A 6134-nucleotide genomic window follows, 5' to 3' on the forward strand; every position below is an offset into this window, starting at 1 on the left:
CTAACAGAGTGCCTAGCATCACATAGGAAGCACTTAAATATGAGCTGCTTTTCTCTTTTCCTCTCTTCAGTGTTGCCATGTGAGCCTGTGACCACCAGAAGTTAAAAACGTCCTGCCACCCCTATTAATCCCCCCAATCTAATTGAAGTGATCTAATGTGAGGTCAACTTCTTCCCATTAAGCAGAGAAAGGTCAAAGTAAAATAGATGCTCCTTTCCATTTCCCCACACTCCAGGTTCTAGAGTGGTCCAGTTATTCTGAATCCAACATGGTGTGTGTCACTCAGATGTATCTCCCTACCTACCCCACTGCTTCCAGATGCATGTTTTGCCTCATAGAGTTGTAAGTAAAAACCAAGAGTAGTTTCACTATTCTGGAGTCTAAGCAACATCGCCTCCACTAGTGTGGCACAAAGACCAAAGACGGCAAAGATGATCTTCCTCTCTTGCCCACCCTGCACCTTTGGGCCAATGAACAATCTAACCCAAATTTCCCTGGGCCTTAACAGACTGTGGGTACAAACGAGGGCTTAATAACTACAAAATTCAGGCTCTCAACTCCTGCAAAATCCTGCCCACAGATCTCCAACCCCTGTTCCTCCTCCTCCGTATTTCTGGCTCTTTAGAGGACGGTCTTATTACTTGACCAGATACCAGTCTCTGCTCAATACCTCAATCCTAATTTCACCAATCCTCATCAGAAGATTAAAGACAGCACTGAACATAAAGCTCTGCAGAGAGCACACACCATCTGGTACACCACCAATGTACTAGAGCATTCTTAGCACCAAAGCCACCTAGATGCAACACTCTGACAAACATGCTCAATCCAAGCTGTGGCCAGTTTCTCCCTGAAGCCTGAAATGCCCACTTATCTCAGCCAACAGCATCTGTTGATATTGCTCTTTGGACACCATCCAAAATATAAATCCCCCCCTCTTCTTTCTCCTCTCTTTCTAATGAAACCTCTGAATACACCCTCTGATGGCAGCAGAAACAAAAGACATATACACCCTCCTCCTCTTCCAACATTCTCCTCCATCTCTGTGCTATAACCGAAATCTGGCTCTCTCCCTTGAACTAGCCTCTTCCCAAAGTCTTAGGTGTTGCTTATCCTCCTCCATTCCTTTCAATGTCACCATTATCCTGTGCCTTCATATAAAAATCACTCTGGGACTCTAGACCCACCACTTCTCTGTGGGTCTTGGCTCTCTAGTTATCACACCCTCTGGTCCACTTCTCTATTTTCTCATTCATCGCCTGAACCTTAGTCTTGCTATCACTATGATGGTAACAACCATCCAACACCCCATCTCCTCAGTTCTTGATCTCAACTACAAAGGTCTCTCCCTTCCATTCACTTCAGCCCCCCAGTTCCATGGCCACACCTCACCCGTCATCCCTGGGAATTGCTTCATCTCCAAAATCCTAAACATCTACTTTCAGACCCAAAGCTATCTATCCAGTTCTTTTTATCCCCACTACCAGTTCTTTGAATCTCATTAATAACACTATGCTCTTGACGTCCCTACATTCTTAACTGCCTTACTTTTTTTCTTCCCACTCAGCCTGGACTTCATCCATCAACCACTATCCTCACTCTTCTCATACCTCTACGAGGTACGAGACAAATTTGAAATTTTTGTTCAGGTTACTAGTATCTGACTAGTAAAATCCCTAACCCTGAATCAAACTGCCTCTGTTCCTATAAACAAGTTGCTGATTAAAGATGGAGAAAAATCACATATCCATACAGACTATCTACAGAACACTTGTTCCCTATGTTAACTGAGCTCTTATTGTTGTCTGGCAATTTTATGGGTTCCTAATCACAACACTTTCCTATTTCCTACAATGGTTGTTTTAAGCCTTCTCTGCTACCCTCCCATTTACTACAGTCTCTTCAAACCTTCTATCATATCCCCCAACTCTGAGCAGACCACTATACTTTACTATACTCAGGACAGAAAAAGACATCAGATGGAATTATCTCAACTTCCTGCCCCCTCTTTTATAAGCATACTTATACATAGAAAAGAGCACAGGCCCTAAGGCCAGATCCTTGGATTAGAATCCTGACTCTGCCACCACTAGAGAGGTGACCCTGAGCAAGCTGCTTAGCCTCTCAGTGCCTCTGTTCCTCACCTTAATTTACCCTCTGAAAAGCCCCTTCCACATGGCAATCGAAATCATTTATACCATTCACCTCTTCTCTGAAGTGTTTCCTATACCTCCTTGATTCACAGCATTGTTGTGAGAATTAGTTAACACACAGATTGCTTGTAATAGTACCTGGTACATGGTAACCTCCCAATAGATGTTAATTGTCTGTTATCATTATCAGCATCTGCAACTATCCTCACCTCCAGTAACAACACAAGAGACATTCTCCTCTTCTAAGGCAAATCCTTCACCACTGTTATAGTCACCATTCCTTCAAGGGATGTGAATATTAATTATCCCCGTTTCCTTGCAAGAAGTGTATAAACATGCTTAATAACCATCCTAAAAAACAATCTCCCACAAACCCACATCCCTGCCTAGATGCCTCCTAACTCACCCCACCTCTAACCACTCTTCATAATCAAGTCTTAGTTGCCCATATTACTGGTCTCCTCCATCTCTCTAATTTCTATTATTCACCATCCCACTTCAGTTGGAGTTCAGAATTCAATTCTCTACTGAAAAGGCTTTTGCTAAGGCAGTGGTTCTCAAAAGGGGCAATTTTGCCCCCAAAAGGACATTTGGCAATATTGGGAGACATTTTTAGTTGTCACAACTGGAGGCTGCTACTGGTGTCTTGTGGTAGAGGCCAGGGATGCTGCTAACCATCCTACAATGCACAGGGCAGCCCCCACAGCAAAGAACTATCCAATCCACATGTCAGGTAGGACTAAGGTTGGGAAACCCTGTGGTAAGACAATTTACAACCTCCCTATCACTAAATATGACTGCTTTCTATCCTTTGCATGACTTCGCCTGGCTTGAGCACCTGACACCACTAGCTTCTCCCTCGTTAAAATCCACTCTTCCCTTGGGTTCTACCAACACCTCTACCAACTGGGAATTCCCAGTCTCTATCTCAGGATCCTCTTCTATTATCTTGATCAAATATTAGCATTTCTCAGGGTCCTGTCCTAGGCTCTTCTCTCTCTACATACCATCTCCCCAAATCATTAAAATCAACTGAGATTCTTTTTTTATTTTAAATGCCCAGGCCTAACAGATTTCACTGTCTTGGAGTGGAACAGAGCATCCTTGTGCTTTAAAAAACTTCCTCGCTAATTCTAGTATACAGCTTAGATGGTGAAGTAGTACTCTAGACAGTCTTACTATAATTATATCTACTCAGCCCTTTACCATATATATTTTAATGGCTCTCATTAATCTCAAATAACAGATTCATTTATTTAATCAATATTCATTGAGTACCTACTCTGAGCCTAACACTGTTCTAGGCAGTAGGGTAGAACAGTGAACAACAGACAAGGTTCTCTCCTCTCCTGGAGCTTATATTCTAATGGAGAGAAAGAAACGGACAACCACAAAAAGGTCATTCCAAATAGTGATAGATACTGTGATGACATTATAAGAGGAGATATGAGTGTCACTGGAGAGAGGCAGTGTTTTAAATAGGAAGGCCAGGGACGGGGGCTGTAATCTGACCCAACGTTGCAGTGAAAAGGAGTCAGCCACGTGAGTATTTGAGGAAGGAGGATCCTAGACAAAGCATACGCAAAGATACTGAAGCAGAAGTAATTATGACCAACGTGGTTAAAGCAAGGTAAGTATGGATACATGTTATATAATAAGGCTGGAGAGGGAGACAGAGGCCAGATCATAAGGGCTCTGCAAGCCAAAGTAAGGAATTTATAGCCTACATATAATAAAAGTCAATGGGGTGCCTGGCTGGCTCAGTCGGTAGAGCATACGACTCTCAAACTCAGGGTTGTGAGTTTATGTCCCACATTGGGCATGGAGCCTACAATTAAAATTTAAAGTCAATGAAAGGCTTTTAAGAAGGCACAACACTGTCATTCATATCTTTACAGTATCATTTGGCTGCCATGGGAAAAACAGATTTTAGAGGAACAAGACTGTGTAGGGGGACCTATTAATGGGCTTCGCGACTGTACAGAAGAGAGATGATTATAGTTCGTACCAGCATTGTAACCAAGAATATAAAGATGGTTTTGAGTTATATTTTGGACATAGAATTAAAAAGACTTGCAGGTACAGGATGAATGAAAGAGAAATCAAATGTAAACTCAAGTTTTCTATCTGGTCTGGGAGGACAGTGAAGACATTTACTGAGATGAGGAAGCCTAGGAAAAGAGAAACTGATCTGAAAAGGGAGATCAAAAGTTCTGTTTAGTCCCGGCAGGGTCACCAAAAGAAAAAAAAAATGTTCTGTTCAGTACATCCTAATGAAAAGGTCTAATAGAGGGGCACCTGTGTGCTCAGTTGGTTAAGTGTCTGCCTTCGGCTCAGGTCATGATCCTAAGTCCCGGGATTGAGCCCGATGTCCACCTCCCCGCTCACAGGGAGTCTGCTTCTCCCTCTGCCCCCCCCCCAACTTGAGCACTTGCACGCCCTCTCTCTCACACTCTCTCAAATAAATATAAAATCGTTTTTAAAAAAAGACTAGGTCAAGTAGGAAGGTGAATATAATCCAGAGTTAAAAGGTCAAAACTAGAGACTTAAATTTGGTAGTCATCACTGTATTAGAAGGTATTTAAAGCCACAGTCTGAATGAGTTCTTCCAGGATAAAAGTGGTTGTGAATAGAAAGACAAAGGTGTGATCAGAACAAGCCCTGAGAAACTTCCAACATGTGATGGTCAAGTAGAGAAACTAGCAAAGGAGACAGAAGTCAGTAAAGAAAAAAAATCAGGGTGTATGTTGAATGCCACTGTTTTCTAAGCTGCAGATTTGCACACCCGGCTGCCTACTGAAATCACTCCCCTAATCTTGCTCCCAAACCTGTTTCTTCTCCCAGTGTCTCCCAGCACATCTACCCAATTACCAGGCCAGAAACCTGACTTCTCTCCCCAGTTTCTAACATCCAGCCAAAGCCTATCAAATGTCCCTCCTCATTTTTCAAATCAATTTAGTTCTCTCCTCCTCATCCAGTCACTGAGCTCAGACCAGTATCTCTCTCACCTGGCTTACCATTCTGTCTCCAGTCCAGCGTCTCCACAAGGCAGCCATAAGCATCTTTCAGTTGACGCCACTCAGGTCAGGCCACTCCCCTGGTTAAAATCTTTTAATGACTCCCTATTTGGAGGCGTGGGAAAAACGAAATGCAAGGATCTTGTCACCAACCTTGCTTACCTCTCCAGTCTTACCTTGCGCAGGCCCCCCCTCGAACTCCCCCCTCTAACCACAACACACTACATACAATTCCTAAACACAGAGCTTGCTCTCCACTCTTTCTCTTAACTCCTGACTCATTTGTTCATGTCGTTAGTTTTCTGCTGGGAACACCATTTCCTCACCCAGGCTTCATACTTGGCCACCTCCTACCCTTCCCTCAAGACTTACCAAACCTTCTTGACCCCACGTGACTGGATTAAGCGTCCTTCCGATCAGCCTTCAAAACACCTTGTACTTACTCTTACTGGAGTACTTGTCAGACTGTATACTGTTTGCTTGATGGGCAACATACCCAGCGTCTCATGCAATGCCTCACCCTTGGTAAGGGTAGGAGAGAGAGTTCTTTAAGTAACATACCATGCACACTGGTATCTGGACCCTGGCTTATCAAATCCTTACTCTTCCTACCTAGCCCTCAGCCCTCACATTCCTAACATCTAGAACACTGCCCTAAATAAATGGTTCACAACTGTAAACTGCAATTAAACTGACTGTATCAAAACCACCTGGTGAGCCTGATATAGATTCCTAGGCCTAGCTTTCCACACTTAACAAGTTCTGATCAGTTAGACCTGGGGTGAGGCCTAGGAATCTGTAATTCTGACAACCTCCTCAGGTAATTCTGACATGCAGTCATTCTTGCAAACTATTACTCTAAACAGAGTAGGAGTTCAGTACTGTTGAAAGATACATTTTCAGTTCATTAAACAATGCATTTCTTAATTCTTTAGGGTTAGAGTCTGCTGTAACTGAATCCTGA

This window comes from Ursus arctos, unplaced genomic scaffold (assembly GCF_023065955.2).
Source record: "Ursus arctos isolate Adak ecotype North America unplaced genomic scaffold, UrsArc2.0 scaffold_24, whole genome shotgun sequence".
NCBI lineage: Eukaryota > Metazoa > Chordata > Mammalia > Carnivora > Ursidae > Ursus > Ursus arctos.